Raw genomic sequence first — 15,069 nt, forward strand, 5'->3', positions numbered from 1 at the left:
AGGCATTTATCTCAGTTGGAGCCTCTAAAGTCTTGTCTATATAGTAATTTAGTGGCAAGCCAGGAGGTAAATCTGCAGTGTCGAAAAGTCCAGTTTTGGCCCCTTTGGCCTCCAGCAGCAAAGGACCAAAGAGTTCCACATTGCCTATTGGGACTGGATCAGTCCCTTATGATTCCATCTGTTAAGTCTCTGAGGCCACACATGGCCAAACAGAGGGCCAAGTGGTAAGATACCATTGCCTTGGTTCTGGAGAAGAGGTTGAAAGACAGTTTGTTCATTCTAGCCAGTACCGTACCTCATGCCTCACAGCTTTCTGATCCTAGAAGAAAACCTGTAGCTGCAGGACCAGAGTTAACTTCAACACCCTCTTCAGATCTAGGAGGATGTATTACAGTACTGGGTCAGATCTGGGATCGTCAGTGCTGATCATCACGGCACCAAAGAGAGAGACATAAGGACAAAGCAGCCACCATTAACCTTGCTGGTTCCTGTGCATCAGAGCTATGGTATCTGTCTGATTTGCACAAGGTTATTCACAGCCCCAAAATGCAGACCAGTTCCATTCTCAGCATTAGTAATAATGGAGATGGACTTGAGTACAGCATTGGATCTGGTGGTGTCTCAATTATTGGGTCTGCTGTCAGTTCCTGTTTTGGCTCCTGTGCCAATTCCAACTGCTTCTTCAGTTCTAGAGAGTTCTGTCACCATGGCAGCCCAGGTTCACCTCTCTATGCCACTGCAGGTGTCCGAGCCAAGTGTGAAATGCAAAAGTTCTAAGAGGAGACATGCTTCCCCAACTCCAGAGATCCTTTTCCTCATCACTTGTCAGGAAGAAAAGGATAGAAGGTGGGAGGGACCGTTTCACAGATCCTTCTATGCTGCCTCCTCCTAGGAGCGCTTTAGGGTCTCCAGGAGGAGCCAATTCCCCATATCTGGCAGCAGATCTGTTGTTGTCCCAGGTTCACTGTCTCAGATCCAGACTTTCACCAAGAGTGAGAGAGAATGCAGAGACTAGTGGTGTCATTCAAGCCATGGTTTGGACCTCCCACACGCAGCATGTTCCTGAACCCCAGTTGCTGTCCTGGGAGCCATCACAGTTGAATACTTCAACTATCCTCTCTATGGATGAACTTTCATCTGCTAAGTTCCCAACATGCCAGAGACCCTCAGTTTCAGCTCTTCGGGTTCTGCTGATGCTACAGGCAGTGAAGCCTGAAATTTTCCCCGGGGGAGAGTACGAAGAAGTTGCTCCGCTATTTGAACAGGAGCGGACGGACACTAATTATAAACCAGCCCCATCACCCAACAAGTATGGGAGGTGACTTCAACCTCCTCTCTATCCAAGGATGCCACGAGTTCCATGATCAGATGGACCTCATAGTCTCCACCTTGAATCTACCTGTAGTGACTGTGGAAGAGCCTTCTCAACCAGTATTCAATATCCTCAGTGCAATAACTGTGAGTAGGATATTCCTACCCATCTTGGATGGACTGCTACAGTTGGGTAAATACATGTGGTTCCGTACTGCATCCTGTCCACCTTTCTCCAGAACAGTGAATAAACTGTTTCAGACAATCTTTGAAGTTTTTTTCTTATTTTCACACTCATCTTGTGTGCAATTCCTTGGTGGTAGCTGTAGCCAGCAATAGGGCAAGATCTGGGCAGACAGAGTGAGCACCAGCTGATAAAGAGGGCAAAATAAGATGAACTTGGGGAGAAAAGTGTTTTTTCTTGTCCCTCGCTAGTAGGGTGGTGAATTACCAAGCAGTCATGGCCCATTACCAGTTCTGTCTATGGGGAAAAAATTACGTTATTTTTATAAGACTTGCTAGACAGAAGAAAGTTGGCTAGTGCCATTTTAGTAGATGGTCAAAAGGTAGCTAAGCATTCCCTGAGGGCCTCCTTTGACACTTTGTGTTAGCATATACTGTGATAGTTAGGAGGCATGTGTGGCTCCATTCCTCATCCTTAATTGTGGACACTAGCTTTATGTTAGAGGATCTCCCCTTTGAAGGGGAGGGACTATTTAACGAAAAGACAGATGAGTTGGGAAAAACTGAAGATTGACTGCTTGTTCTTCGGGTTTAATTCCATCTGTAAGGAGGCCCTCTTCTACCTACTAGTATTAGAGGCAGTCCTACGTGCAATCTGAGTCAGTATGGCCTTTTAAACCCAGGTCTAAACCTAAACCACCTGCTTCATCATCAGCATCCTCTTTATGAGGCAACAAGATGAGCTGGAATCAAGAACTGGTCAGTCAGGACTGATACATGCTTTTATTTGGAAACAGGCTAGCCTACTTCATCAGCACATAGAGGCAGATTACCTATGATCAATGGGTCCTAGAGATTGTTGAAAGGAGCTGTGCTATACAACTTGAAAGATTACTTTCCCCCAGTTTCCCCTACCCTTCCCTCTTCAGGGACAACTCTCATGAAGCGATTCAGAAGTGGAAAAATTGCTTCTGATACGACCAGTCGGGGCAGTGCCTGAATACTTGTAGGGTCAGGGTTTTTACTCCTATTTTCTTGTGCAATGGGGTGTGTTGCTCAGCATATATTAGATTTACAGGATTTATTCAAGCATATTCAGAAGATTGGGTTCCATACGTTGACTCTAGCCACCATAATCCCTTCTCTGTTCAGATTGAGCAAGAATGGGGCTAGCTGTGCTGTGTGTAACCCTCATCTGCCTGATGTGCACACTGCTCAGAGAGGAGGCAGAGCGTGGAAGGAGAAAGGCCTTTGGGTTAGGCCCCATGTGCCAGGCTCTCTTAATTGAAACAATCCCAAACTGGAGCTGTGCTGTAAGGCATCAAGTGCTGTTCTCCTGTTACCCAGTCCCCATGGGGACTCGGACCTAGCACTGCGAGCAAGAAACTGGAAGCACAGCTAAGGTCAGGTTCTGCAACACCTTGGTGATCAGAAGGTTGCCTTCTCTCATGCTAGGCCCTCCTCCCTGAAGTGCTGATGTAGCAGGGCATAGCAATGGTGTGTCTCCTTAACTAGCTGCTGCCGTTTATTGAGACATTGGGTGTGAGGCAGGGGTAGATCTCTCTTCTGCAGTGATGCTGCACTTTTTGGTTGCATCCCAGCCCCAACCCAGACAGGCTGGGTGGCCCACTGAGGTGAGTCAGGGTGGAGTTGGTTTGGGCAGGAAGCATCACCTGTCTGGGTTGTGGGGGGAGGAGTGCAACCCGTGTAGTCTCTAAGGACCCTAGTTTGAGAACTGCTAATCTAAAGAACGTGTATTTTCATATATCAATTTACCAAAATCATCACAAGTACCTTCCATTTGTGGTGGCTGGATACCATTTCAGTCCAAGGTGCTCCCACTCTGCCTCTCCACAGTTCCCAGTGTTTTTACGATGTTTGTCTCTGTGGTAGTGACTCACCTGAAGAATCAGGGTATTTTTGTGTACCTCTGTGTAGACTGGCTACTGAAGGCTGGTGTGCATGAGGACCTGTTAAGCCACAGTGTGTCTACAACCAATCTCTACAGATCTTTGGGCGGATGAGGAGGAGCCAAAGTCAATCTTGTGTGTCCTGCACAAAGGATTCCCTTCATTGGCACTGTACTGGACTCAGTAGAGGGGAGAGCTTTCCTGCCAGAAGATTTTTCAAAAGGAGCCATTACCTATTAAAGATTCAGTGATGTCCCACTCAGAGAGTAAAATTCTTTGGGTCTCATAGCAGCCCTACCTACATGACTTTGCCTGTCTGCGAAATAGATATACCAGTTCTACAGGCCAAGTGGGGACAGTCTTCACTTGATCACCATGCCTCAGAATATCACAGCTGCTCTAGACTGGTGGTTAGTCAGAATGAATGTACTCAGTGAGGTACTATTCAATCCCCATTCCCATCCTGGACAGTGACTTCAGACACATCATGCATGGTCCCTAAAGGATCAGTTGGTTCAGGCTATGTTTTCCAACTGGGGTCAACCAGATGTGATCTGTTCACAACAAGTCCAACAAGAAGTGTTGCCTCTTCTGTTCTAGAGAAGGCAGGGACAGTCGGTTTGTGTCAGATGCCTTCCTTCTGGGCTGGGGGAAGTAGCTGATGTGTACACTTCAGTGAGGAAGAGACACCAGGCCAGAGCAAGGATGAGTCTCATTGTCCGGGCTTGGCCACACCAGCATCTCCTGCAACTGTCTGATGGTCTCCAGATATGTTGTCACAGCAGGAGGGCAGAAGCTTTCATTTGGACCCACATCTCCGCCTGACAGTGTGGGTGACCAGACTTGGCTTTGTCTGCTCTTGAAGAGGTCATGTACCTCATCTATGCAAGACATACTTGTTCACTCTAGAAAGTAGTCCACTAGAAACTTACCAGCTAAAGTGGTCCTGATTTCAGGCATGGATGAAGAGAAGTTCTTATTGCCTGTATCGGCTTCCATTCCTTGTGTTCTGAACTATTTATTTCACTTGAAGAATCAGGGATTATCTAACTGATCATTAAGTGTTTACTTGGCAGCCAGTTGTGTATTACATGCTTGTAGATGGTAGACTTGTTTGTTCATCGTTCAGTTAAGAGAGCCCATGCCTGCCTTGGGACCTTAACTTAGTTTTGGCTATGTTGATGAAATCACCCTTCAAACCCCTGTCTGAGTGTTTGCTTTTTCTCTCAGAATGGCCTTCATTATTGCTGTCAGCAGACAGGAGAATGAGTTAAGTGCACTTATGGCTCATTTCCCATTCACAAGCACAATGTAGTTCTAAGAGCCGGTCCCAGATTCTTTTTTAAAGGGGGGTCTGATAAAATGGCCCCCCCCCCCCCCCAACTGCACTCTAATAAAGGGTAATCTTTCATAAATTGGATCCCAGAAAGGCTCTTGCCTCAGTCCTGTCCACTTAAGTTTTTGTTAGCATAAGATACAAACAGTTGAAATGATTAAAAATGACTTGGGTTATGTGGTTCCTCTCCCCCCCCCCCCCCCCCGACTGTTCTACAATGAATTAAACTCTGTGTTGCTGAATGTTACATGCTAGCAAAAGTTTCTGTACTTGCTGTGATTCATACACATTCAATGAGAGGTGTGGCTTCTTCCTTTTCCTGTCTTTAGCCATCTGAGTTGCAACGTGGATTTCAGTGCATACCTTCACTAAACACTAGGCTCTGGCAAGGTGGTGCTCCAGTATCTAGGACTCTGTTTCTACTTTCAGGTGAGTTTTTAGAACAGCTTATTAGTGTTCCATAAGTGGGAATATGTAGAACCACTCAAAGAAGAAATGTAGATTACTTGCCAGTAACTGCAGCTCTTCAAGAGGGCTCTGCATATTCCTACTTCCCACCTGCCTTCCCCTGTGGGAGAGTATTGCTTGTTCTGTGTCTCTGGATTTGCAGTGGAAGAAACTGATGGGATAAGGGTACTCTGCCCCCTTTGTAGCCTGGCCCTCAGAACATAAGTGAGAGGGTGAGGCCATAGAAGTGCTCAAGCTGCCTCTGCCAGAAGGTGCTACTGCAGGGCACCGCACCGTAGGTGGGATGTGCAGAGCCATTGCTAAGAACAGGTAAGTAATCCTCATTTTGTAATGATGATGTTGGCATTAACAAACCCCTGTCGGAGTGGAGATGGGGAAATGAGACTCAAGTTGTTTTTTGTAACAGCCTTAAATTTGTAATCATGATTTTTATTTCTTGTGTCCAGTGACAGCTGCAGACTTCATCTTTGCTCATGGTGAAGTGACTACTAAAGAGCTGGGAATGTACAAAGATACTTCTCAATTAGCTTTTATTATGAAACACAATGCTAGAAAAGGCACAGAAATAAAAAAGCAACTTACACATAGAAAAGAACTATCATAGATACAAATTAATATACAGATCACTCTTGAAATAGTTCTGCTGTAACTTTCTTATGACACCTATCTCTTCAGTTGCCATTTTTGTGTGAAAGATGCCATAATTCCATGCTTAGCAGTAGCTTTTGTATACAAAACAACTATTAAAAGGACAAACATATTGGCTCTTTGCTAGCTTGAGGGCCTGATTCTTTCACAAACTAAATAATACAATTAAGTCAATGCAGTCAGGGCAGCGTAAGGAGAAACATAAGTCCAAAATGTTCACTAGTCTCTGTCACGGAGTCACCGGGCCAATGCTCTGGAACTACTCCATACAAAGCCAGTCAGGATTGTGGTGTAGCATGCCGCCTCTCTGAGCATATTATCACCAAGGCAAGAAGCTTACACAGCTTTGACCGTCCTGGGTCTGACCTCGGAGCATTCAACATCTGCCTCCTCCCCCCCTTTGCTTCCTGCAGTGCATCCGCCTGGGCGGGGCTCCTGGTGAAGTCAGAGGGCCCTGCACCCCAGCTCCTGCAGTCAGCTGTGACTCTCAGCTAGCACGTAGAATAGAAGGTTTATTAGTTGACAGGAACACAGCATAGAACAGAGTTTGCTATCTCAGAAGTCAGTGACTTTCTGGAAGTCTGGGCCACATGGCCTGGACTAGTCTTCCAGTCCCCCAAGCAGACTGCCTCTGCCACACGTGTTGCTTCTCCTTGTCTTTATCCTGCTTCCTGGGGAAAAGGTGTCATCTGGTCACAGCCCCCTCCTGGGTGGCAGGTTATGAAGGGCACTGCCATAGCGTAGGTGCAGACTGCTGGGCAGCCTCACCTGCTCCGAGGGCCTCAGCAACAATCCCACACACACAATTCCTGCTACTGAAATATTGGTGCAGTACACAGGGAAACAGGTACATACAGTATTGGTATATGACAGTGATGGGGGTGGTTATGGAGTGCACATGGGGCATGATTCTCTAGTAGTACCCCATCCTCCCAGTAAAGGTCTGGACCTGTTTCTTAATCGGGGAAGCAGGCCAATCTCTGATCACCTCCACCTTGGCCGGCTCTGACTTTAGGCAGCTGCTCCCCAGCTTGCGGCCCAGGTATGATACCTCTACCATCCCCACCTTGCACTTCCTAGCTTTTATAGTCAGTCCTGCATCCTGGAGCTGGTCCAGCACCTGTTTAACTTGGGACCTGTTTGGCTAAAAACAAATATCAATATACATCAGGGCAAAATTCTCCATCTCCTTGAGTAACTGGTACACCATGGGCTGGAAGGTTGCAGATGCCCCCTTTAGGCCAAAAGGTGGGTCCAAGAACTCATATAGCTGCAGCCGGGTGATAAAAGCAGATTTCAGGTTGGCAGCTGGATCCAAAGTCACTTGCTAGTATCCCTGGGTGAGATTCCCTAGTAGTGAGATAACAAGCTCCCCCTCTGTGTCTAGGAGCTCATCAGGCCTAGGCATGGTGTTTGCATCGAACTTGGTGATGGCATTAAGTTCTTCTTCGAGTGATTGCTCATGTGTATTCCACTATAGGTGTGCGTGCTTGCCACGTGCACCGGTGCCGGAAGTTTTCCCCTTAGCAGTACCCATACTGGGGGAGCACCGCTGTGACCCCTGCAGTGGCACCTGTATATCGTGCCATAAAGGGGGCTGCGTGCTCCCCCCACCCTCACTTCCTTCTTGCTGCCAGTGAAGATAGTCGGAATTTCTGCTCCAGCCTTGGCTGCAGCGCTTATAACCTTAGTGGTATCCCATTTGTGAGTGAACAGTTGCTCTAGTTCTTAGCGTGGCTCGGGGCATGCCCCGTTGCCAAGGCTTCAAGTCGTGCGACTCTTGTTGCAATTCTATTCCCAGAAGTTATCCATGCTCCCAGTGTCTTTGCTGTCTGGGCGAGGCTCACGTTAGTGAGCGTTGTAAGATCTGCCGTTTGTTCAAGCTTTGGACGAAGCGAGAACGTGAGATCCGACTCCGGGCCCTTCTTACGGAGTCGGCACTGGCCCTGGCACCGACACGTCGACCTGCCCCTGCGCCGGGCACTGCGTCTTCGGTGCGCAGCGAGGCACCATCTACCAGTCGGTACCGCTCCCCGGCTAAGAAGCAAGGGAAGACTCAGCGGCGCCGAGATAAGGAAAGGGGTGAGTCCAGACCCGAGTTGGGTAGCCCACGATCCCCGTTGGGAACTAGACCTCCGACTCGGGCTGAGCGGAGCGGGAGCCTCTCCTGAAGTGAGGATGCCTTCGACACCAGAGGCAGCCCAGGCCATGCGCGACATCCTAGCCCTACTGGTGCCAGGAGCGCCACCTCAGTCGGACCCCTGGTCCTGAGGGAAGCCGCCCTTGGGCGCACATCAGCCCTCCCCAGAGGCATCGGAGACCGAAGTGCCTTCCCAGGTTGAAGGCCCTGCCCGAAGCCCGTGACACACTTCCACCCCGTGGGCCGGATCTTCTGGGAGTGAGTCTAACTCCTCCGGTTGCAGAGACCATAGGCGCCGGGATAAGAGGTGACGACGCTCCTTTTTTAGCCAGAGTGAGAGGAACAGGTCTCGACGCTGACGGCACTGGCACTCTTACTCCAGTGCCCACCGCGATAGACGCCACGCTCAGAGTGCATCCCGGGCGTCCCGGCACCGCAGCGTTGTAGCCATGGTCGCCGACGGGAGTTGGACAGCACCTCGGAGCTTTACCTCTCCTCATCGTCGAGGTCAAAATCTCGGGGCAGGAGACATCATGGCTGGGACCGTTCCAGCCAATCGCATGGCACCGTGCGCTCGTCGATGATCTCAGCATCGGCGCCCAGCCGCCCCTCTCTGGGCCGCTCCGCACCACAGGAGCAAGCGGCTTTGCCGGGCCCCCATGCATCTCAGTGGCAGGGGGTGCCCTGGCAAGGACAATGGTGGCCCCAGACACCCGCACCGCCGAAACCCCGCTCCATGGCCGGGGCCTCTCAGGCCCACTCGACGTCTCCGCCTCGGCACTGTGACCAGGCTGCAGGCACCGGCACCGGACCCGGGTCCGGAGTTCAACCCAACGGTGCCGTTGGACATTGAAGGCACGGTGCCAGCTGCCTCCTCGGCGCCGGACGAGTCCATTGCGGTGCCACCTCCCATCTCTCAGGAGGACTTTAAGGCTCACCAGGAGCTGCTTAGAAGAGTGGCGTCGAACCTCCAGCTCCAGGCCAAGGAGATGCAGGAGCCCTCGGACACAATGTCCTGACCTCTTCGGCACCAGGCCGTGTGGTCCTTCCTCTACACCAAGGGGTGGCCAATATTTCCACTGGCCTGTGGCAGACCCCAGCCTCCCTGGGGCCCATTTCTAAGGCCGAGAGGAAGTATTTTGTGCCCGTAAAGGGGTACGAATACCACTACACCCACCCGGCCCTGAACTCGCTGCTGGTAGAGTCCATTCACCTCCGTGAGAGACATGGCCAGCCCGCGCCCACCCCCAAGGACAAGGACGCTAGGAGACTTGACACCTGTGGAAAAAAGGTTTATTCCTCGGCAAGTTTCCAGCTCAGAGTAGCTAACCACCAGGCACTGCTGAGCCGCTATGATTTTAATCTGTGGGGGTCCCTCCCAAAATTTGAACCCCTCCTTCAGGACAAGGACAGGAAGGAGTTCCGGGCCTTGGTCGACGAGGGGTTGGCAGCGGCCAAAGCAGCTCCCCAGGCGGCTTCCGCTGCAGTGGACGCAGCGGCCCGTTTGCTGGCTTCGGCCATCTCCATGCGAAGGGCGTCGTGGCTCTCGCTGTCGGGGCTGTCCGTGGAGTCCCAGTCCATCATGCAGGACCTGCCATTCGACGGGAGGGCCCTGTTCGCAGACCAGACAGACACACACCTGCACAGGATGAAGGATTCCTGCACCACCCTGCAGACGCTAGGCCTGTATGTCCCCCCCGCCAAGGACAAGCTCAGGCCTCAAACCTCAGCTCCCCTGACTCGGGGCAGATACGAGCCCCCGTCTAAAAGACAGAGAGAGCAGAGGCGTAGATCCCACCGCCAATCCCGTTCGGCCCCACGTCCTGGCCCCTCGAAGGGCAAGAGGCCAGGGACGAGGCGTTTTTGACTCGGTGCAGGCGGTCACTGGGCCTATTACCAGGGAAACACCCCCCCCCCCCCATTAATAAAGTTGAATTTTGCCAACCGTTTATCTGCCTTCCAGCCACAGTGGTACCGTATAACGTCACCATCTCCCAGGGGTACAGGCTGCAGTTCGTTTCGCCCTCTCCCTGCCATCCTCCATTCTGGGAGCCGGCCAGGGACCTGGAGCATGTCCTCCTTCTAGGCCGGGAGGTAGCGTGCGCCTCCTCTCCCTGGGAGCTGTGGCGATGGTACCTCAGGAATTCCAGGGCAAGGGATTTTATTCCAGGTATTTCCTCATCCTGAAGGCGAAGGGCAGGCTCCGGCCCATCCTCGATCTGCGGAATCTCAACCAGTTCCTGGTTCGTTGCAAATTCCGCATGGTGTCCCTATCCTCTGTTATTCCATCCCTAGACCCGGGAGATTGGTTCACAGCTCTGGACCTCCAGGCTGCGTATTTTCACGTCCATATTTTCTAGGGTTACAGGCGCTTCCTCCGTTTCCTGGTGGATCAGGACCACTACCAGTTTATGGTCATCCCCTTTGGCCTTTCTACGGCCCCCAGGCTCTTTACAAAGTGTATGGCGGTGGTGGCAGCCCACCTCAGGAGGAAAGGGCTGCAGATCTTCCCCTACCGATGACTGGCTGCTCAAGGGCAAGTCTCGGTCTCAGGTGCAGGAGCAGATGAACTTCCTGCTAAACACCTGCGCAGCTCTAGGCCTTGTGGTAAACGAGGAGAAATCCACGTTAGTCCCAGTTCAGCACATACACTTCATAGGGGCGCTGTTAGACTCCTGGGTGGCCACGGCCTCCCTCCCATGGGACAGATTCGAGATGCTCAAAGCTCTCATTGCCTCGGTCACGGCCTTCCCATTAACTATGGCACGAGTGTGCCTTCAAATCCTAGGCCATATGGCAGCGTGCACCTCGGGGGTGCGATATGCCAGGCTCAGGATGAGGCCCCTTCAGCTCCGGCTGGCCTCCCGATACTCCCAGGCCAGGGACAGCCTGGACAACGTCATCACAGTACCACCAACGGTGGTGGCAGACCTACAATGGTGGTCCCTCCTGAGCACCATGCTTCAGGGTATTCCCTTCCGAAAGCCCCCTCCCTCACTCGATCTGGTGTCGGATGCCTCAGACGTGGGATGGGGAGCGAACGTGGGGGGCTTCAAGACTTAGTTCCTCGGGTGACCACATGCCCTATCTCTGCCCATAAATGTCAGAGAGCTCAAGGCCGTGCCCCTGGCGTGCGTGGCCTTCCGCCAGCACATAGAGGGGAAGGTGGTCAGAGTCCTTACGGACAATACAACCACCATGTATTATGTCAACAGGCAAGGGGGCACGTGTTCCCCCGGCCTTGTGCTGGGAAGCCCAGCTCCTGTGGGAGTTCTGTATAGCCCACAACATCCTCCTGAGGGCTTTTTACCCACCTGGCAAGAGCAACATGCTCGCGGACCACCTGAGCAGGGTTTTCTCCCAAGAGCACGAGTGGTCCCTGCACAGGGAAGTGGCCTGGTGCCTCTTCTTAGGGTGGGGCACTCCCCAGGTAGACCTGTTCACCACTGCCCAGAATCACCTGTGTCCATGATTCTGCTCCAGGGTGGGAAAGGGCGAGGGTGTGATATCGGACGCATTCCTGATCCAATGGTCAGGGCCCCTCTTCTACACCTTCCCGCCCTTCCTCCTGATAGGCAGGGTCCTACAGAAGGTGAAGTCAGACGGGGCATGGGTTATCCTCATAGCCCTGGACTGGGCCCGTCAACATTGGTACGGGATCTTACTGCAACTCTTAGCGGCCGCCCCGTGCAGGCTGCCTCTTCGCCCGGACCGCCTCTCCCAGGAGGAAGGTCATCTCTTCCACCCCAACCTGACTGCGCTTCACTTGACAACGTGGCTGCTCCATGGTTGAATGAGGAGGAAGGGAGATGTTCTGAGGATGAGAGACAGGTCCTGCTGGAGAGTAGGAAACCCTCCACACGTCAAACCTACCTAGCCAAATGGTATTGGTTCGCCAGGTGGGCGAGGGATAGGGGCTCCTCTCCCTATTCTGCATCTATCGAGCTCGTCCTCGATTACCTCCTGTCCCTTAGGACCCAAGGGCTGGTGCCCTCCTCCATCAGGGTGCACCTGGCGGCCATTTCGGCTTTCCACCCCTGGGGCAGGGTCACTCGGTGTTTTCACATCACATGACGTCCTGGTTTCTAAAAGGATTAGATCGGGCATTCCCTTACGCCAGACCCCCGGTCCCGCCCTGGGACCTGAACCTAGTGCTCTCCTGCCTCACAGGGCCGCCTTTCGAGCCTTTAGCCACATGTTTGTGGTCCTACTTATCATGGAAAGTGGTGTTCTTAGTGGCCATCACCTCAGGCCACTGGGTCTTGGAGCCCTGACCTCTGAACCACTGTATACAGTCTTCCATAAGGACAAGGTTCAGCTGCGCCCTCACCCCACCTTTTTGCCGAAGGTAGTCTCGGCTTTTCACAGGGATCAGGATATTTTCCTCCCGGTCCTCTGCCCTAAGCCCCATTCCCCCTGCTCCTCCCACTGGCCAGTACCAAATTCTCTCTGTCAAAGTAAAGCGTCATCATGTTGGCATGGTATACCTGGTGGCTGTGAGCCCTGTTAGGCAATTCCACCACATCATGCACCTCATTCAGCTGCTTTATTACCTTAAAGGACCCATCCCAGGCAGTTTGTTCTTTATAATGGGAATGAGAACCATCACCTGGTCTCCAATGGCATAGGAGTGGGTATGCACTGAGTGGTGACCTTCTGCTTCCCTTGGGTACTGGCTAGATTCTCCCTGGCCAACCCCATGAAGTCAGCAAGCTTTTCCTGGAAAGTCAGTACATACTCCACCACTGCTTCTCCATTGGGGGAGGCCTTCCCCTCTCATTTGTCCCTCTTCAAGTCCAGGGGTTCCCTCGCTTTCCCATACAGCAACTCAAAAGGTGAGAACCCTATAGATTCCTGGGGCACTGCCTGGTACACAAACAGCAGGTGGGGTAAATACTTGTCCCAAGCCTGCAGGTGCTGGCTCATAAAGGTCTTCATCATCTTTAGAGGCCCATTGAATCTCTCCACCAGCCCACCCTTCTCCCACAAGTACCAGAGCAGGGTTGATATGAAATGGGAGCCGTGGTCTGTAAGGACCTACTTGGGGAACCCCACTCTCCTGAAAATGGTCAATGTCTGCCTCGGGATAGCAAGTAGCAAAAATCTACCACCACCAGAATGTATTTTTTCTCCGTCCAAATTGCCTTGCTGAGGGGCCCCACTGTGTCCATGGCCACCTTCTGAAAAAGCACCTATATGATGGGTAGGGGCCTCAAAGGTGCGTTCCCGTTGTCTTCCCCACCCTCTGGCAGGGGTCGCAGGACCTGCAGTACTGCTGGACAGCATGAAAGACTCTAGGCCAGTAAAAGTTCTGTAGCAGCCTCTGCCTGGTGTCCCGAGAGAGAGGGCCCTAGTGGGCCAGATACAGTAGTCTGGGGTGGTACGTCTGGGGGCCCTACGAGCCGCCTCCTGATCCCCCACCATTCCACTTCCCCTGGGGGAGCCCATTCCCAGTACAGGAATCCCTTCTCCCAGCAGAATCTTTCCCAGCAGCCTTCCCCCAGCAGCTTGCTGCAGTTAACAAGTTCCCTCAGCTTCTTTAAGGAGGGATCCTGCCACCTTGACCTGGAATTCAGCGGCTGGGAAAGGGATGGGGACCAGCTCTCTCTCAGTGGCTGGGTCCAAGGCCGCAGCCCCACCAAGTCCTGTCCCTGGTGGCTCTCTGCCATGGTAGGGCCTTGTGCCGCCTGTGTGATACCCGCCCTGGTATCAGGGCAGAGTGCCCCTCGCTGGCTCTGGCTATGGGTAATGACTAGGGCCTTCTGGGGGCTGCCTGACCAATCCACCAGGTCACTCCCCATCAGCACCTCAGTTGGCGCCTGCTGGTGCACCCCCCCCCATATCTCTGGGGCCCTCCTTAGCCCCCCCATTTCAGATCTGCCCACACCCATCAGTGTCAGATAGGTGTTGGGCACCACCTGGTCTGGGGCCACCCCCTTGGGCCAGGCCCATATCACCTGAGTGCCCATGTCCCAGTACCCAGTGACCTGCTTCTCATCCACCTCCAGGGGAATGAGACACTTGGGGCCATCCTGCACCGACCCTGTAAACTGAATCCAGAGCATCAAGGCTCCCTGAGGAGCTGGCTTGGAAGACTCCTCGCTCTTGGGCCATTGCTAAACTGCTAAGCCCTCCTCCAGCGGGGCTCCCACCCAGTTAACCCTTGGAGGGCTTGGTTTGCTCTTCCTGTCCCTGAGCTTTTGGCACCAGTTCGATCTGTGGCTCTTCTGCCCACATTAATTACACCTCACGTCTCATTGGTCCCCTGGTGCCAGTTGGTCAGCTCTGGTATTGGCTGTGCCTCTCAGGAGGGATTTATCCGAGTCCCCCTTCTGGGGAGCCCCTGGGTGATTCCCCTTCTGTACTGATGTGGGCCTGTTGCCCTGGGATTCCAGTCCGTATCCCAACCGGCTGTCTACAAACTCATCAGCCAGCAACCCTGTGTGGTGCAGGTCCTTCGACCTCTTGTCCACTAGCCACATCCTCAGGTCAGGGGGACAGAGTTCATATAGTTGCTCCAGCCCCTCCAGTTCAATCACATCCTCCTTGGTCTGGGCCCCGGCCCCATTCACCCACTTGCGGGTGTATTCCCCCATCAGGGTGACTAGTTCCAGATAGGTCATCCCCTGGGTCTTCTGCATACTCCGGAACCTTTTTCTGTATGCCTTGGGGATCAGCTCAAACTTGCAGAGCAGGGCTTGTTTGAACAGTTCATAGTCCCCTGCTTACCTCCCGTCCCTCTGGCTGAACATCCCTATGGCCTTGGGACCCAGTAAGGGGGTGAGATGCCAAAGCCTGTCTGCAGGGGCAACCTGGTCCACATTGCAGGCCTTCTCAAAGGCAGTGAGGAAGGCATCTGTATCATCCCCTTCCTTAAACTGAGGCAGCACTTTTATATCAGAGTTCCCCGTGGGCTTAGCCACCCTGGGCCCATCCCCACTCACCCCAGTAGGGGGTCTCTCTGTTTCTCAGCTCCACCATCACCAGTTCATGCTGCCTCTATCTCTGACGGTCCTCCTGTTCCTTCTCACAATCCTGCCGTTCCTTCTCATGGTCCTCCAGCTCTTTCAGTT

The sequence above is a fragment of the Terrapene carolina genome, unplaced genomic scaffold, assembly GCF_002925995.2.
Source record: "Terrapene carolina triunguis isolate 2854851 unplaced genomic scaffold, T_m_triunguis-2.0 Scaffold66, whole genome shotgun sequence".
In the NCBI taxonomy this organism is placed as follows: domain Eukaryota; kingdom Metazoa; phylum Chordata; order Testudines; family Emydidae; genus Terrapene; species Terrapene triunguis.